At 40.7% G+C, this 20143-nt stretch overlaps 1 long non-coding RNA gene across 1 annotated transcript in view; it reads right to left on the minus strand.

The window, feature by feature from the left end:
• Nucleotides 1–1241: 1241 nt before the first annotated feature.
• LOC141371943 (uncharacterized) overlaps nt 1242–20143 on the minus strand; it is a 51799-nt gene continuing 32897 nt past the window's right edge. The window contains exon 3 of the long non-coding RNA XR_012377304.1: nt 1242–1400. This is a non-coding gene — a long non-coding RNA (uncharacterized lncRNA). The remainder of the gene's footprint in view (nt 1401–20143) is intronic.

Raw genomic sequence — 20143 nt, forward strand, 5'->3', positions numbered from 1 at the left:
CTTCTCCCTCTCCCACTCCCCCTGCTTGTGTTCCTGCTCTCGCTATCTCTCTCTCTGTCATATAAATAAATGAAATCTTTTTTAAAAAAAGAGCCAGGAAGTCCAAAGAACAGATACTGTCTTAGGCACAGATGGCTGCAGGACTTCAAATGATATCAAATGGTAGTGTCATGGAGTCCCTCTGATTCTCTGCCGTATGTGTGTGTGTGTGTGTGTGTGTGTGTGTGTGTGTGTGTTTTGTTCCCTGTCTCTGTGTGTATGTATCTGTGTGATCTCTATGTATATGTGCCTAAAGCAATTCCTCTTTCTCTGTTTTTGTCTGTCTTCCTTTTGGCTCTTTCTGCCTTTTTCTATCAGTCTCTGCCTCTCTTTCTCCAGATGTTTCACCCCATCTAGCTCTCCTCTCTCTGTTATCAGCTCTGTTTTAATCTTTTTAAACTTCATTCTCAGATTAGTTTGTTCCATATGGTAGCAAGATGGTCCCTTGAAGTTTCAAGCTTCTGTGCTTATGGAAACATAGAGTGTATTGGAAATATCCCTCTCTCTCTCTCCCTCCCTCTTTATTTCTCTCTCAAAAGTCAAAACAAACCACAAAACTGGCTCTGGTTGACCTCACTTGGGCCATATACCCTCACATGGACCATGCTGGCACTCTGGTTAGCCAATCTGAGAAACATGCCAGTCCTTTGGCAGGGGTCTTTTGATTCATTCCCATCAAAATCACTTGGAGGAAAAACAGTTATCTAAAGGAAAAGCAGGCAGCTCTTACTGAAAAAAAGAAGTCTGCTGAATTGGCAAAACAACACATATCCCTACATCTTACATTTTTTAGTGCACCATATATTGCCTCCTGTCATATGGTGTTTTTAAGGATTCTTATTCCTTTAAAGTTAGGTCAGAAAGAGAATTCCATACGTTACCTAAAATAATGCCACATGATAACAGTCACTGAGGGTAAAAGCCATGTAGACAGGCTAAGCTCCTTTTTCTCACAGATAGACCTCATCCATTAGAGGACTTGTATAAGAAAAATATGTTTACCTCTGCAAAAAGAAGATGATGGAAGGAATGTTTAAGCAAGTCACATCATCTGAGCCCCCATTTCCCCAGTTATCAAATGGGCTATAAAATAAGTGGTAGAGTCCTTTGCAAACCACAGAATTCACTTTTGGCTAGTTCAAGCAGAAAATGGTTTATGATAAGCTTACATGATTTCTGGGAACCATACCGGGATGTTACTTAATCAGGATCAAGTGCAATTAAGAGGAATGTCCAGTAATCCATCATGCTGTACTGTGGAAGCTCTACTGCAAATGTCACCCACAACTTGGACCAACGATGACAGAGATAGAGAGTAGAAGTTTCACCCAGCTGCTCCAAGAGAGCCTCCACCATTGTGTCTGCAAGAAGATCCAATCTCAATGCACATAGCTACCACCTCTTGTTGTCTCCCACATATAAATATAGAAACTACAACACAAACTTGTTCCTGGATGTAAGAGGAAGGTCTGGGATTATGGATTCTGTGAACGCTTGTAGGACATTTGAATGTCAGGTCAAAAAGCATGGGCTTTGGATTTAGGCCAATCTGGGCTCAAAGATATGTGATTTTACTTTAACATCTTTAAATTCTCCATCAGTAGCCTCTGTTAAATAGGAATTCTATACATAGAGATCAAGTATTTAGAGCACCTGGCACATAGTACATACTCAACACACAGTAGCTCTTAGTGTTTTCTATGAAACTAAAAAATATGTGAAAATACGTAAGAGACATGCCTTTTTCTTCTCTCTTATGATCTTCTTGGCCCATCTTTCTACACACAATTGCACTGAATATATTTCTCTGCAAATGTTTGTTGCAAAAGTCTCTTCAGATGAAATGGTAGTAATTGGCAGCCTTTATTTCTAATTTCTGATACCCCACCTGAGACCTGCCCTAGCATCCCACACAGCTGCACAGCCAGCTCCAACCACACACAAGCTGGCTCCCTGCAGCACAGGCAGCTCTGCCCATGGCCCTGGATTGGGAGTCATGAGGCACTCCAGGACAGATTGCTTAGATCTCTACTTCCTGGACACCAGGCGTGTCTCCATGGCATCATTCAGCTGAAAATAGACAAGAGGTTTATTTCAAGATCCATAGAGAAGAAACAGATAGATTGTGGAGATGATTAGGAGGAGACTGACAAGGCTTTCTGCAGTTCCAGAACCGACCCTTCTCTTCCAGGAGCTTTCAGGCCCCCACAGCCTTATTGTCCCTCATTCCTCCTGGCCCTCACAATCAACTGCTAAACCTCATATTTGAACTGGAATTTCAACCCAATTTTGCTGTTTTCTGTCCATTTCTTTTTGTATCCTTTATAATACTATAAGGTTCTACAGGGGAGGAATCAAGATCTGTTCTTTTTTGATATTCCCCCTAGTTCCTACATCAAAAATGTGTCTCTGAAATAAATGACGTGTCTCAGCTTCTAATTAGCTACATGATATTAGACAAATCACTTCCCTCAGTTTTAGTGTTTGGGGGGGAGCTATTTAAATAAGATACATTTAGGGGCACCTGGGTGGCTCAGTCCGTTAAGCATCTGCCTTCAGCTCAGGTCATGATCCCAGGGACCTGGGATCAAGCCCCGCATCCGGCTTCCTGCTCAGTGGGGAGCCTGCTTCTCCCTCTCCCTCTGTCTGCCACTCTCTCTCTCTGTCAAATAAATAAATCAAATCTTTTAATAAATAAATAAATAAATAAATAAGATACATTTAAAACATCCAACATAATACTTGTCACAATAAAAGATAGCTCTTATCATGCACAGTTCCTGAAAATGTGGACACAGAACTCAGTCTATCCGGGTTTTTGTGTTGGTTCCAGGACTTATTGGCAGTTTCTTACAGCTTCATTTTGTATCATTTCTGCATCTTTAAACATCAGTCCAATGATAATCCAGTCCATAATGTATAGTTTTGTAAGGGTTGAGAGAGACAAGCCCTAAAAATGCTTATCAAACTGTATATCTGGCCCAGAGTAAACTTCAGCAAAATTCTCCATTGCCTTCTCATCAGAGACAAAATTCACACCAGCTGAAAGAATATAGATCATCTGAATCTTCTCAGTCTTTCAGAAACATTTTTTGGCTTTTTAAAATTAACTAAATGTTGGGGCGCCTGGGTGGCTCAGTCAGTTGAACGTCTGACTCTTGGTTTCAGTTCAGGTCATGATCTCGGGGTCATGGGATGGAGCTCTGCATCAGGCACCAGCACAGAGTCTGCTTGAGATTCTCTCCCTCTGTCTAGTAGCCCCCGCTCCACCCCACTCACAAGTGCTCTCTCTATCTCTAAAATAAATAAATAAAATCTTTATTTTTTTTTTTTAAGATTTTATTTATTTGACAGAGAGAGACACAGTGATGGGGGAACACCAGCAGGGGGAGTGGGAGAGGGAGAAGCAGGCTTCCCGCTCGGCTTCCCGCTGAGCAGGAAGCCGGATGCAGGGTTCCATCCCAGGACCCTGGGAACATGACCTGAGCCGAAGGCAGACGCTTAACAACTGAGCCACCCAGGCGCCCCTAAATAAAATCTTTGGAAAAAAATAAATATATTACACACTCTCATTTTTTTTTTTTTATCACCATACCCCTTCTTCATCCTTGGAATATTGCTTGCACTTGATTGTTACAAAACAAATGGTGGAGGTACTTCTGATAAATTAATTATTATGGAGCATCAGGTCTTTTAAATACAGCAAGTGAGTACATTAATCTCTGAAGACCTTGTATTTTCTCCCCCATACTCCAATGGCCAGAGATGGTCTGTTGAGGCAACATGGCTCCCCCTGCTGGAAGAAGGAGATTCGGGCCCTTTTGGTTCTCCTAGCCTAAGACCAGGGCAATGCAAATATAAGAGCCTCCCAGCTTCCCACACTACAGCTACTGTTATGTAGGATGTTCTCTTCTCAACAGGACTCTGGCAGCTGAATGCCACACAAAGCTCCAACCCACGGTTCTCATCCCTGTCTCTGAATTCTTATTATGTTCCTCCTTTAACTTGGAATTGCTTAACTTTTGCTCATATTTTAACCTAATATCATTCTGTTTAGTTTGCTCAGCTGCCCCTATAATCTTTACCCTTGTCTGTATTAGATTTTCCACTTAAAATTACTCTTATGAAAATATACTTCTCACAGAGGACCTTAAACTTCACCTTCTTTTCTATCCTGTTTCTGTGCTTACAAAAAAACTAGTTTACTTTTTCAAGATGAGGGCAGTGAAAGTAGACATATTCTAGAAGAATGTTTAATAATGAAAAGCATGTACTACATGCCTGGTCTGAGCCCTCAAGTTCTCTCAGTTAGGTGAAGAGGACAGACAGACATGAAGAACATACTCCACTATGACATGAGAAGGTATGTCCATGTCTTGGCCCAAAGGGGAAGCATCCACTATATTAATGGCTCAAACAAGGTTCAGAGATCTGTGAATGTCCTCTCATTAAAATCAACTATATTTTAGTTTTTGCCCTTCATGAGCATCCATTCTCTTTCATTTGGTGATCACTTATCTCTTTGGAGGACTTCCAAAAAAAAGGGAGGCTATTTCATTCATCTGAAACTTTGTTCTCCTTTTTGAATCTTTCAACTATTGGTATCCTTTATTTCTCCTCCCCATTCCTTAGTGTTTGGGTCCTCTCATCTTAGCCTTTTCCTTGCTGATTTTTTCCTTGTTTAACTCAGAAGTTGGTATGATGTTATGGCTCTGTATTGTGTTTTGGCTGGAACAGGAGGTTTTCATTACTGTTCTTGCCTAGTGGGAAGAAAAGACAAGCTCAAGATCATAGTGTTCTTTTCTCTGACTTTGAAAAGCCATCAACTCTTTTTGGTCACCATTTCTTAGAAGAACCAGATAGAAGTGGACAGGATCTACCAGGTAATAAACCTTTGGTGGCATTGAAATAAGACAACATTAGTAGCCTGAACACCAGAGTCCACGAGAGCCCCCTGACCTGTCAGTAATTCATAGATTCACTGGAATGAGGCTCCATTGGCAGGGCAATGAGACACACCTTAGGGGTTGGTAGCTTATATTTTGAATGCTAAGCATAAAGAATGAAGCTGAATTCAACCAGAGACTGTGTCTATGATAGCAGAAAAAGAAATCCTGTAAGAGAAAGTAAGACAGCTTCAAATGTCTAATTTGGGAATGAGCCTAATTGTAGTCTCAGTTTGGTCCTAGTCTTCTGATCTACCAAGTAACAGGGTGGCAAACAGAGTCTAGAGAGAGATTTTATCTTCTCCTTGTGCATACAGAAAAGGGAAACTCATTTAATAAACCAAAACAATATAAAATCTGGAAATAGCTTTCGAGATCATTAGTACTACCCACACATGTCTTAAGTGATGAAATCAAATCCCAGACAGTATAAATGACATACTTGGTACCACCTATCTATTAATGGCAGACTAAGATTCAAACTCAGGGCCTTAGATCTCTTATCCATTGCTCTTTGAAGTCTATACAATTTCTGTCTTTGGGGGAATATTTGTTGTTGGTCCTTACAATTAGAGAAATCTTAAATATTACCATTAAAAAAAAAAGACCTGCCAGTTTTGTGTTATGGGTCCCCAGTATTCCAGGAATCTTAAATATTTCCCATCATCCAGACATGTATTCTGATCTTACAGTTTGAGTCAAGTTTAAAGTCACTAATTCTGCAATTAAAATACATGATGTTTGTCCATGTTAAAGTCAGAGTAGCAAGCAAATGGACACTGAATGTCCATTGTAGAAATCAATACAAGGACTTCCTATCTCAACAGAGGATTAACTTCTAAAGCAAACACCAAAAATAGTCAAAATCATCCACCAACACCCCACAAAATGCACTACCTTGGCGATCATAATACTAAAAGCATATCCAACACAGACTACATTTGCTCCTATTTTGAAACAGATTGCTCTTTCTTCAGTTGAACACCAGATGAAGTGGTGAGTTGGCTTGCATTCAGGGGCAATGTTGTATGAAAAATATGTATCTTTAAACACTAAACACTCAGCAGAGTGAGATGCTCACTCCATGGGAAGCATGAGAGAACTTAGTATCAAGGGAAGAAAGAAGATCTATAGCTCCTGTGTGAGGCTGCCTGGGCTATATGTTTGAGTGGAGTAACAGGCAAGTCATTTGCATTATTTAAACTCTAACCTCCCTCTTTGCTTCTCCCTTTCATTGCTGAGCTTCTGGAGTTAAAATTGCCAAAATTAAATGTTTGTTGGGACTTCACTGAACTTACCCGTGAAATTTAGTCAGGTTGCTTATTATAAATCACTGACTCAGTATAATGAAACTACATATATACACATATGTACTTATCCTTGCTGATTTCTCTGCCCAAAAGCCCCTATGCTTCCATTTCTACCGCATTTATCATCATAGCAATTTTTATATTTTGGTATAAACAGAAGTCAAGAGAATGAAGTTCTATTCGTGGTTCTACAATTAACTAGCTGAAAAACCTTGTAAAGTTTGTCTAACCTCTGAATCTCAAATTCCTTGTTTTCAAAGACAGGCTCAGACAAGATACTCAAGGTGACTTTTAATACTAAATTTATGTTAGGAGTTTATAGAGCTGGTTACTGCAAGCACTGGGACTTCAACCAAAAATAGAACACAGGACTACAGTTTAGCACTATGATGCCTCTTTCTACTTTTTCTCTCCTGTTCTTCCTTCCTCTCCTTCCTTCCCTAATCTCTCTGACCTCTTCCTCCTCTTGTCACTTTCCCTCCCTCCCTCCCTTCTTCCCTCTCTTCCAAATCATAATTGAGTGCCTGGTGTGTGCTAGAGACTGCACAGGCCCCAGAGATACACAGATAAACTTGAGAGGAGACCTTACTGTCTCTTATACATTGAAAAGTCTTTTCTTATCACTTATCTGAAATGCAGCTGAGCAAGTCCAGTCTGATACTATTGTCATAGAGTAATTCAGTGTGAAGTTTCTTTGGAAAGTCACATCCTTTATCTAATTTGGATAAGCAAAAGTACTTTTTAGGTTCCAGCAAGGAGTCACACAGATCTGTCTAAATTATTGAAATGTTTCCTGAAGCTGTCTATGCTCTATTTATTGGTAAAGAAAGCAAAGGGACTAAAAACTCTGAGCATAGTATTCAGGGACATGTGGAATCTTTCTTCCATTATAATCCATTCATCTCCAGGGCCATTCATCTCCAGTGCCACACAAAAATAGTGTGGTTCACAAGGAAGAGCCCAGGTTTGGAATTAAACACACATAGTTTACATAGCTCTAGTACTTACTAGCTGGGTCACCTTGAGTACGTATCTTCACCTTTCAAAGTTGCTGATTCTGCATCTATAAAATTTAAGTGATAATATCTACCTAGCAGAACTGTAGTGAGGAATGACACTGTGCAGGCAAAGAGCCCGAGAGAGTGTTGCACACATAATAGATATAGAAGAGAAGGTAATTGAGCATAATTATGAGCATAAGTCAAGGAAAAGGAATTCACATTCACATAGCACCTGCTATGTATCAAGGATAATACTATTAGGCTAGGTCAGGCTACAGTGAAAAATTGGTCTCAAAATGTATAGAAGTTCAAAACAAAATAGAAATTCATTTATCATTCATCTAACAGTGCAAGTGGATGTACCTTGTGGCAGCTTGCTTTCCTCCACATGGTACTACTGAGACCCAGTCTTCTTATATCTTGTGGCTCAGCCACCCTCAGCATCACATGCACTCAGCTGACAGAGAGGAAGAAGGCATCCCTACTTCCTGAAAGCCTTGGTCCAGAATTGATCTGAATCACTTCTGCTCTGACTCCATCATTGAGAACTACTCACCAGGTCACATCTGGTTGTAAGCAGGAGCTAGGAAAGGTAGTCACTGTTGGGAAAACACTAACCAGAAATGATTATACCCCAAAGAAGAACAGCAAAAACTTACTCTGCTATAGCGACTGACTGTGAAGCCACTTAAATCTGTGAGGTAGATATATCACCCCCCCCTAAATCCTACTGATAATTTTAAGTCAGTTATTAAGTAACCTCCAGGTCAACAGGATATAAGTCTAGGTTTGGACTCCAAGGCTGGCATTCCCAATCTTGCCTCCTTATAATCCTATAAGACAGAGTTCACAGACTACTGAATGATGGTTTGGTTAGACCCACATAGGATGCCCAAAATGTTATTAATTTACACAAAAAAATGTGCATTTATAGACCTTTTTTTTTAATAAATCAGAACATTTGGTGACTCTGGATCCCCACTGTTGCAAGGCAACAATTGCCTGAAGATTACCCCTTGCATTCAATGCTTTTGATGGGGCGTGTGCCTTCTGGTTCGCTCACCACTATCTCCTTTCTCCTCAGTTTATCTCCATCCAACTCCACCCACTGGCATCATCTACCTAGACTTTCTAGACATTTGAATCTGTTACCTCTGCTATAAAAGATACCCTTATTTTATATCTTGACAGGAAGAGTCAACATTTTGCTCTCAAAACTTGCAATTGTCATGAGGAGAACAAAAAAATTAAATACATGTTTCTTTTTGAGAAAAAGACTATTTAACACGTTGTACCTCTTCAAATTTTGTGCTTCCCTCCGCTATTTCTCACCCCATGTTTATTGTTCAATCAGGATTCACAAAGCCATCTAAATAAATTTCCCTGAAGCTTGGCCCCAGTGAGTACAGAAGAGCTTTCCTACTCTGCAAGATTGATTTTCCATCTCTTCTTCTAGTTCCCTCCCTCTCAGCTCTTATCTACACTTCTCTTTCCACTCCCAATAATAGCCTTGTTTCTATCAGTCCTGGCCATCTAATCAATGCATCAGCTGTTTGTCAACAGGGCCCAGAGAGTTTTGACTCCCTGTTTTCAAGATTAGAGTTCAGTAAAGAAGTGCAAAAACAAGGACAAAGGACTGAGGGGAGAATGGAACTGATTGGAGAGCAGGAGAGCACAGTGTGAGCCAATAATCCATCCCCTCTGTGCACCTGTCCCCTAACCCTGAAAAACAACCCCAGCTTTGCAGCCTGAAGCATGGAGCTTCAGAGGATGGGGAGTGTCTGGCCTGACCAATCTCATCACACTTAATTACTTGCAATTTCAATTCAAGTCATAACTCTGATTCATCAACAAGATTATGCTTTGACATGATTTGCAGCATGGGAAGGTCTCCATGGAATTCTCAATTTCTCTATTTATTATTTGGGTTTCCCAAGGGCATATTTTCTTAAATAGTTGCCTCACTATGTGTACTTCCTATCATCAGTTGGAATCTTCATTCAACTTTCTAATTGACCATTCTTCTGCACTTATTACCTTAATAGTCCTTTTTCAACTCCCCCAAGCAACACTTCTAAGTGGAAGATCAAGAAAACTGTGTTCCCATTATTGCAATATAGTATGTCCTGAAATGGATCCCACATAACACTAGTTCAACAGGAAGCATCTTAAAAGTTCCATGCTCCTGGGGCACCTGGGTGGCTCACTGGGTTAAGCGTCTGCCTTGGGCTTAGGTCATGATCTCAGGGTCCTGGGGTCAAGCCCTGCGTTGGGCAACCTGCTCAGCAGGGTGCCTGCCTCTCGTTCTCCCTCTGCCCCTCCCCCTACACCCCTCCCCTGGTTGTGTGTGCTTGCGCTCTCTCTCTTTCTCTCTCCCTCACTCCCTCTCAAATAAATAAATCTTTAAAAAATAAAAGTTCCATGCTCCTATAAATGTTGTTAAAGCTACTAAATATATAGTTCTTTAGCATATTTATGATACAAGTTAACAAATCAAAAGCTCTGAAAATGCCTCAGTTAACAAAACAAAAACCATTTAAATGTAACTGTATTTTCTATAGTTATTCTATAGAACGAATTCCACCCCTCCTTTATCATGAAACACTTAGTCATGCCTGCTGAAATTAGTGTTCCATGATGAATATTTTAGGAAATGTTTTCCTAGCACTAAGATGTGTTTTATTAGATGTAAATCTTATTTGCTTTTTGTTACCTTTTTCAATTTTACTACACACATGCTAGAATGAATTACTGTTTGCAATTCTCTATCACTTCCTATAATCTTTCTCATGTAACTTTTCAGTTCTCATAAAAAATGATTTGAGTCTTTGACCATGTAATTTGCTTTGGCCAATGGCATAAAACAGACACAACATGAACAATAGCTTACAATGGACTTGCATAGTTGAGCTTGTCCTCTTGAACTTCAGCAATGATCATGAGAACATCTTCCAGCTAACCCAGTGGTCCCAGAAGGAGGAAGAGAGGCACCTGGAGCACAGCAGCCCCAGCCCCAGCCAACCCATAGACCTGCAGCCTGAAGCAGGATTTCCCCAGCTGACCAACAAAGCATGCCTATTTTGCAAGCCTCTGAGATTTTGAGGTGGTTTGTTATGCAGCTATAGTTGATTAATATCATATGCTAGGTTCTATTCTAGAAAATGTCTAGCTACACATGAGGAGGAAAAAGGAATCTCTATCTTTAGTGACCTCATAGTAAGAGAGAAGAGAAATAGCTAATTATAATTCAAGACAAAGTAAGAATGTCAAAATAAGCATCAATAATATACTGCAGGGACATAGAAGTAAAACTGATGTGATCCATGCATTTTTTTTTTTTTAGCAAAAAGGTAGAATTTTGGCTGTTTCTTAAAGCATTAAAAGAAGCTTTAATTCTTTAAATTAAAGAATCAAGGAGGAAGACATTCCAGGTCCTCTTTGCGGAACAACATGCACAAGGAGAAGTATAAATGTTTTCCCTCTCAGGGAACGCTGTTCTTTTGTGTATATGTATTGGTAAGCCCTATTTGTAATGGAGAAAACAAGATGACTACCCAAGATCACATAGCTAGTACGTGGCAGAAGTAGGTTCTAGAACCTAGGATTCCTGACTAGTTCGAGACCCCTGTCCTATAGTTATTCACATAGCCAGGTATAGAATGCAAAAACAAAAATAGAAAATTAACTTGCTGCTGTGCTTAGGAGTAACCACAGGGGTCCAGGAGTAGGCACATGAAGTATGTATATCGTGCTGGCAATCATCATAATCATAACAACCACAGCAAGAAGAACAAAAACTGCAATACCCCTAAGAGTTGATATCTATTGCTCATCTATCATGTGCTAGATACTATTATATGTTTACCTCTTCTTTATGATAATTCTATGAGAAAGGTACAATTATTTGCCCCATTAAACAACTTGAAATAACCAAGAAACAGAGAAGTTATTCCACTCTCCCACGGTCACATGGTAAGTGGGGGAAGTAGGACACAAAACCATCTCTGTCTGTCCCAAGAGCCTGACGTCTAACCAACTGTGAAAAAATTTGGTAAAAATTTAGTAAAAAAAATAGTTCTCCAGAGAGGAGAATCTAATTTTTTAAAAACTATGGATGCCCAGGTCCTGTGCGTATTAATGAAGTTCTAAGCACCAAGCTGTCTTAAAAATCCTCCGTGTGATTCTTCTGTGCAGTCAGTGTTAAGAGCCACAGTTATAGCAAGGTTGAAATCAGAAGCAGGTGGGTAAGCTGGATTTAGAGTATTCACAAAGAACAAGAAAATAAAACAACAGGCCAATCAGACAGAAGCCAAATAGGGTAAAACTGACCTAAGAGTAAATTCATAAGTTTTTAGATCAGTTGGGAAAAGCTTAGAACTAATTTACTGATAAAGGCAATGTGCTAAGTGGAGAAAGATTTCTACAATAGCCCACTAGCACCAAAGGGCATAACTGACCCATATAATGAGTAATCTAAAGTACCAATAACACAGGGTTACCTTTAGGCTCTTCCAAGTAAGAGGGGAAAAGACAGATTCCACAATCTTTCCTGGTTTAATTTTAACTAAAATTTTGAAATGATGCAGGTTTGATTTTGGCATCCCCTCACTTCACTTTTTGAATTGCCTTGTATGCCTTCACCTGGTAAAGTACCTGAGTAGGTACCTGAGGTACCTGAGACCTACACATTTCCCTTCACCCCCCACTGCAGTGGACATACTCAGGTCCTTGAGGCAACTTAATCTATGATATGTCTACCCCTCGATGGCAGAGATCCCTTGAGCAATACTTGCTCTCTTGTAAAACTCACTGAGGCTGGGCATAGACTCAGAGTCCTTCTGAGCTATAGGCAGGCCCTGAGAAGCAACCAGCACTGATTCTTAGGAGGACAAACCAGTTTGCCACCCCGGCCAAATAAGGTGGTAATGAGTCAGCAAAACAACTCCAGCACCTGCTGAGGTTGAGTCGGGACAACAAAGTGCAGCTGCTGGATGCAAATGCTTGTCCTGCCTCCTCCATGTGTTTAACTGTTCCTTAGACTTTTCTGTCAATTACAAGGGATCTTCGTTTCAGTTTCATTTGCCAAATCAGACCTCACATTTGCATGCTTACTTCTCCATTAAGTTTTTGTGACAATCTCACTGATTATAGGTCCAGTTAACACATGATAGAAGTTAAAATCCCTCACATGCATGGCCTTCTTTGTAGAAGTCCACATCCAAGTGTAGTGCCCCTTTGGTCCTCTTGAAAACCCTGGCTGATGCAAGGTAGCTGGTATTTCCATCATTTTTCAGATGATAAAATTGGTGCTCAAATGGAAAGTATGTTAGGATTTTAAGATATTTCTTGGAAGGAAAATTGTCTCAGCTTGCAATATAGTTTATATCAGGATTGGAATCATGTATTCAGCCAACAAACATTTTCTGAACACCTACCATGGGCTAGGCATCAAACTAGTACCTAGAAATAGATAAATGAATCATGGTTGGTATCCTGAAAAGTCTATAGTCTGGGACAGAGATCAACAAACTATAGACTGTGGGCCAAATTTGGCCCCATTCCTGATTTGCTAAATCAAGTTTTATTGAAACACACACGGGGCCACTTGTTTACAGTAGCAGAATGGAATGGTTGTTAACAGAAACTGTGCACCCCACAAAGCTGAAAATATTTACCATCTGAGTCTTTACAGAACAAGTTTGCTGACCCCCAATCTAGTAAAAGTAGGCTTATGTGAAATCAAGTGGTTCTGGTGTTACTATAAAATTCTCTGTGGGGTATATTGTGAAGCAGGGGTGGCTTCTCAGAAGATGATATCTTGAAAGATAGCCAAGCAAAGAGGCAGAATACAGGAATCCAAGCAGAGGTAATAGTGTGAGTAAATAATGGAAACAAGAAATAGCAAGGCTGATGAGGAAACTGTCCATAGCTCAGTACAGTGGGCATTTATGGTAGGGGTGGCAGGTGGAGGAGGAAAAGTCAGCAAGGAGTGGTGGTCAAGGACCACCTCAGCAGGGCTTCCTATGCAAACCTAAAGTCACTGACTGTAGGCCCAGGAATCGTTGATATTTTTATATGACAGATATAGGCTATATTAAAAATGAACTACTACAATTCTCTTCCAGGCTGAGTAACCCACCAAGGACATCTAGGGTTCAGTCACCATGATGCCATTATAGCATAAGATGAGGTATAGTTTCAAGTGCATAAATTGAATCTCTATCAGATAGATTTCCAGCTATTTCCTCCCTTTATGATAGTCCATGGCAACTAGGGCAGTAGTAGCTAAGAAGAGCTAAAGGACACCAATGGAGCAGAGGATAGGAGACCTGGCTTAATCTAGGGGAGTTGAGAAGGTTTTCCCAAAGATGTGACATTGAAGGCAAGATCCAAGAGCTGAGTAGATATTAGCCAGGGAAAGAGTCAAAATTCACTTGAGAACTTTGTTTTAACATTTTAAAATCTGCAAAACTGAGTCGTTCTAAAATGGTATTCCTCCCCCTGAGATGAGGAGGTCATCGTGTTAAATATCATTGAGTCTGTCAGTAACATGGAGATAATAATGGTACCCTGATCAAAGGATGCTCTAAGGACAAAGAAAGTACTGCATGGATGGTGTTTAACATAAGGTCCAGCACCAGCACACAGTAAGCGTGCCAGAAAGGCTGGCTGTCAATCTTAGTAACTGTTTTTGTTTTATTCTTCTTCTTTTTGTTCTCTAGCATTGGTGAGCTGTATTGTCTATTTTATACACTTCAAAGAGTCTAGGCATAAAAGAATTTTGGCCTGCAGATTGTTGTAGAATATCAATTAATACAGTACTTTTGGTGAATCAGTAAATCTCAGTCAAAAGCAAAGGAGCTTTACCTCTCACTAACTTTGGGAATCCCTGCTTTCAAATTTCTAACAGATGGTCTTCCAATACCCACTTGGATGAGGCCAATGACCACTTGCTCCCCAACTGGGAAGCTCTGATAGCAGGAAAATTCTTCTCCATATGGAGCCCAAATTAACGTTCCTAAAACAGCCACCCGTTGGCCTTACTTCTGTTCTCTGGACAATATTGAACATGGCCTATGCCCCTTCCACATGATACCCCTTCAAATCTCCTGATAGTAGCTTTCCCACACAGAGTCCAGACTATAGGATGGGGCCCCTCCATTACACTGCATTGTTTTCTCTCCATGACCTTCAGTAATTTTAAAAGACAGAGGTCCTTTACCACAAACCTCACATCTAATTCTTCTCTGTATCCACCCAGCATAGTGTCTTTCCAAAGCAGGCACTAAGCAAATGTTTATGATAAATAAATGAAAAAAAATCTATTTCAAAGCATATTACTCCTTAAAAAGCAAAATAAAACTGAATAGTCTTCCAGTTAATTTTATGCCAAATTCTAGTGTACATCAGAAAACATCAAGGGCCACTTAGCAAAGAGGTAGATTTCTGGGCTGCATCTTCAGAGGCTCTGATTCCATCAATCTGGAATTTTTCTGGGCGTTTGCATTTTTATCAAGCATTTGGATATATCTGAATCAGGTGGTCTGTTAATCATACTTGGAGAAATATCACTTTAAACACTAAAGACAGGGACACTTGGGTGGCTCAGTCAATTAAGCATCTGCCTTTAGCTCAGGTCATGATCCCAGGGTTCTGGGATCAAGTCCCGCATTGGGCTCCTTGCTCAGCAGGGAGCTTGCTTCTCCCTCTGCCTGCAGCTCCCCCTGCTTACACACGAATAAATGAATAAAATCTTAAAAAAAATAAACACTCCAGACATCAAACCAAACAACTTTTATTAAACTTTATATTTGGAAGTAGCAAACACATTTCAGTTATTTCTACTTAGAACAACTTTTCATTTGCTTGCTTATTATTTTTTTCTCCTTGAAGCATTTTTTTTTCTGGGTTACCCAGCCATAACTCCCCTCCCATGCTGAGAGGTAAGTATGCTCCATCTATCACATTCTTTTCAGACCTCCTAAGGAGGTAATTAGGCATTGCAATTGATTGCAATTTATTAATCAGAGCAGGATGTTATAGAGTTTGGGCGTAGGGAAGCACAGTGCTGAAGTCTAGTATAAATGTGGGGCAAGTACAGAGAGTGACGGGAATAAGGCAAAAATAACCGCCAAATCACGGGATGTTTTAAACTGATACTTGTTTTGTACTGTGGTGTCCTGATCTATAAAAAGGAGATATGAAAACTTGGCTGGTCTACCACCAGAGCCAGGTGTAAGATTTATTCTATAAGTATTTATTGAGTGTCTATGAAGTAGCAGGTACTGTCCTTGGTACTAAGGGTACAACAGAGAACAAGACTAAATCCTTGCGTCAGAGAGAGATTTAAAAAAAATTAAATCCATACATTTATATTATACTGTATACTACCTAGGGATTAAGTAGAACTGAGTAATGGGATAGAGAGTGAGGGAGCGGAGGGTGCAGGTAAGGTCCCCTATTACATAGGAAGGTTGCAGAAGGACTCTCCAAGGAGGTAATATTTAGACATAAATCTAGGTGATGTGAAAGAGCACGCCTCAGGAAGATCTAATGGGAGAAAACTTCAGGGAGAAGGAATTACAATGCAAAAGGCCTAGGTGGGCACAATAGGATGAGTGGACTCCACATGTTGGAGAATAGCAGGAAGAGATGCATGACTGCAGTGGAGTGGCCAAGTAAAGAAAGTGGTAGGAGAAAATATGGTAACACAGATGGAAGCATGTTGAAAAGTGTCTATAATGGGGCACTATTCTTATGGGATGTTAGGCCACCAAGAACCTAAGGAATCACTCAGTCCAGTCTATTCATTCCACAGGTGGGGAAATACAAGCCCAAAGAGCTTAATAGACATCTCCAAAGTAGGAGACCAGTGCCCAGGTCCTATGATGTGTAATAGCGCATTCATTGTCATCTTTCCTTTTTTCTGCTCGCTCTTCCTCCATTTTTCTTTTTCTTCCTTGAATTTCCTTTCTTCCTTTTCTTTTCTGCTATCTCATCCCCTGAGTTCCCTTATTTCTTTTCCCTTTTCCCTCCTTTTCTCTATGCTCTCCTTCTCCATCCTGCTACCTCTCTCTTCCTCCCCATGACATCAGTCTTTTCTAACTTCATGGCTTGTGGTCAGTGTTAGATCAAGACCACAAGATTTATCCCTATGTAAAACAGTTCTGACCAGCAGGCATATGCTATTCAGTATCAGATAATTTCAAATTCTACTATAAATGGACCTCAAAATATCATTCCCTTAATCCTCCCCCTACTCTCTTTAAAAGCTACCGGTTATTTTGGCTAAAAATTATCCCTTGTCTTGGTGTCTGACATATAAGCCACCTCTATGATTACAGACGTGTGTACTATACTCCTATGCTGGTTGTTTGGTGCAGAAAGTGCAAAGAAAGGCCCAAGTGTAGCAAAATCCAAACCAAGCATCTAATACAATGGGGAAGGCATTAAGTACAAGTCACTGTCATTAGGTTTGGGAGAGGATACAGATGTTAACCAAACCAGAGGAAATTACTACTTCTTTTAAAGAGATCTAGCCCATTTCTGAAAGTGGGTGTCTTATTTCAGCCCAGAATCTTATGAGAGATGCTAGGAAATGGTGATGCTCTGTGTGTTGTTATCAGTGACCCAAGCAGATATCTGATTTCTAAACTGAAATCAAATCAGACCGGAGAGCACTGACTGGGATATTGGTCTGGAAGCTCAAGTTCACCCTGAAATGGGCTGGCCTTTTCTTCAAGAAAAAGGATATTGGTACCCCCCCTCCCCCCTTTTTTCCCTCCCGCTTTAATCCCTGAAAGAACTCTGTGGACTTGAGACTTTTAGAAACTGTGACATGCGGTCAAGAAGCTAAGAATACAAGGGAAGGCTACCTCACCCTCGGCAGGCAGGCCCTCGCGGGTGGTGCTCACGACTGCGCGCCATGGCCAACAGCAGAGGGCCGCTCACTGCAGGTCAGGGGACATGGTGGCATGTGGGGCTGCCGAGAGGTCTTACTTAGTGTGAATCTTGACTAGAATTCTAATTAAATGTATTTAATTTGAAAAAAAAAAAAAACTACACTCTACTGAGTGTAGAAGCAATGCACTGTGAGTTTGTCACACCCTCTCCCCAGCACATATCCCCAAGTGAATCCTAATACAAATCCCTGACCATTATATTTCAATTTTATATTTCTAGCCACATAGCTAGAGAATGCAGAGCTGGCATCTGTAGAAATTGATTTTTCTTTTCCTGTAGAAAGAGCCTTTTGCTGTCACAACAAAGCATATTCTTTTCCTTGGAAAGAAAGTAAAAGGAATTACTGGGAGTACTTTTATCCTGCCAAACAGCCAGCATCAGTCCTCCACACAGCTTTTCAACTCCTCCAACTCTATCTGTCGCCACTAAAAAAATAATGGCTACGTACACATAACAGAGTCTCTAAAAGGTAACAATTCAAAATTTGCTTCCAGAGCTAATCTCCCTGGGACTCAGTTTGTTAATCTGTAAAATGAGAGTATCAAATAAGTAAGGTTTAGATCTGTGGTTACCACCATCCCTATTCCTTCTAGGTTCTTACTTCCTCACATCAGGAATGATGCTCTAGAGGATACAGAGTAAGTCTGACTTCTCCCCCTTTTCTCTCCTTACCAGTGACCAAAGAAAGAAAGGCTCTATGGCTTTTAATCCTGATATTATTATTTTTTTAAAGATTTTATCTATTTATTTGACAGAGAGAGACACAGTGAGAGAGGGAACACAAGCAGGGGGAGTGGGAGAGGGAGAGGCAGGCTTCCCGCGGAGCAGGGAGCCCGATGTGGGGCTCGATCCCAGGACCTGGAATCATGACCTGAGCCGAAGGCAGACGCTTAATGACTGAGCCACCCAGGTGCCCCAATCCTGATATTAAAATTATATATTTTCATGAAATTTCAGAGGGAATAAGAAGGAGATTAAAATTTAGCTATGAGTTGTTGTGGGATGCTGGATGGTACCTCATGATGGTTTGGGCATTCAGCTTTGAGGCTTGATTAGATTTATATGTAGAGTATAAATGTGTAGGAGAATGTGCTTTATAAAATGTATATGCTTACAGAGGGAACCACAAAATGTCAGAGAATAGGTTTGGCAAATATCCTAAAAAGCAATGATAAAACTGGACAGAATTGGGGGCAGCTGGGTGGCTCAGTCAGTTGAGCATCTGCCTTTGGCTCAGGTCATCTCAGGGCCCTAGGATCAAACCCCGCTCCCTAATCAGCAGGGAGTCTGCTTCTCCCTCTCCCTCTGCCCCTCCCCCAGGCTTATGCTCTCTCAAATAAAAGAAAGTGAAATCTTAAAAAAAAAAAAAACTGGATAGAATTGTTAAAAGCAATAACTGTAGGACTCTGAAAATTGATCAAAGGCATACAATAAATTGAAAAGTATTTACTCAAGGAAAACTACTAACCATCTCTAAGGACAGTGAAAGTTTGTGACTTTATAGGCTGCTCCCATTCTTCCTTCCAGCTCATGACATGGTGACTCTACCATACCTGCGCAGTGTGTAAGAACAGATAGCTCTACTACCGTGGAGGGCTGGCTTGATTTGGAACAGAGTGGAGAGGAGCCACATGCCCAGGGGCTTTATTAAAAATAATAGTGGGGTGCCTGGGTGGCTCAGTCGTTAAGCGTCTGCCTTCAGCTCAGGTCATGGTCCCAGGGTCCTGGGATCGAACCCCGCATCGGGCTCCCTGCTCCATGGGGAGCCTGCTTCTCTCTTTCCTACTCCCTCTGCTTGTGTTCCCTCTCTCGCTGTGTCTCTCTCTGTCAAATAAATAAATAAAATCTTTAAAAAAAATAATAGTGATCTTTGTGCCAATCTAGGGGGGGCCAACATCACATCTGCCAGAGGCTGTGATAATGACTGGGCCAAACAACACATTAGCTAGAAATATAGCAAGGAAATTCAAGGAACAAAGTAGGCATGACACGTTTTGAGAATAACCCAAATGTTTCTGGTGGTCTCGAAGGCTATCTGCCTGCTCAGGAGAGACAAAAAGAAGCCCTAGCGGAGCGCCTGGGTGGTTCAGTGGGTTAAGCATCTGACTTTGGCTCAGGTCATGATCCCAGGGTCCTGTGACGGAGCCCTGCCTCAGGCTCCCTGCTCAGCAGGGAGTCACTTGTCCCTCTCCCTCTGCCTCTCCCCCCACTTATGCACGCCCTCTCTCTCTCTCTCTCTCTTTCTCTCTCTCAAATAAATAAATAAAATCTTATTAAAAAAGAGAGAGAGAGCGAGAGAAGGCTCTGGCTATCTACTCATCCCTAGATGAATGTGAAGCCTTGCACAGCAGAAAATAAAACCTGGGGCATATTAGATAATTGCTTGAGCTTTGAAGAATTTTGCAATCTACACACAGAACAATCAGCAAAAAGGGAAAGTCTTAAAGTGTTTAAGTACAACTTCTGACCAATCTTTGGCTGACCACTAAGCTCTGCTGACAGGAACAAACCCAAGAAAGCCAGGCTTAAAGGTTAAAAAAAATTTTTTTTTTTCAGAAAAATAACCTGAGTAAAGACATCACTGATCACACAATGCAGGATAGAAAGATTTGACAGAATGAGTCTAGTCAAGTCACTAAACAAACAAAGCAACAACAACATCCCTTGAAATGGGGAAATCAGAATCCAGAGTACTACAATATATCTAAAATGCCCATTTTCAACCAAAAAAAAAGAAAAATGCACCATAACAGGAAAGTTTGTCCAATCCACACACAAAGAAAGCATAAATAGAAAAGCAGAAGTAGAAATTATCACTGAGGGGATCCAGATGGTTACTTTAACAAAAACCCCACAAAGCAGCTACAAAGGGAGAATATGAAGA

This window comes from Callorhinus ursinus, unplaced genomic scaffold (assembly GCF_003265705.2).
Source record: "Callorhinus ursinus isolate GAN/ISIS: 27379988/994484 unplaced genomic scaffold, GSC_fseal_2.0 scaffold3, whole genome shotgun sequence".
Classification (NCBI taxonomy): Eukaryota; Metazoa; Chordata; class Mammalia; order Carnivora; family Otariidae; genus Callorhinus; species Callorhinus ursinus.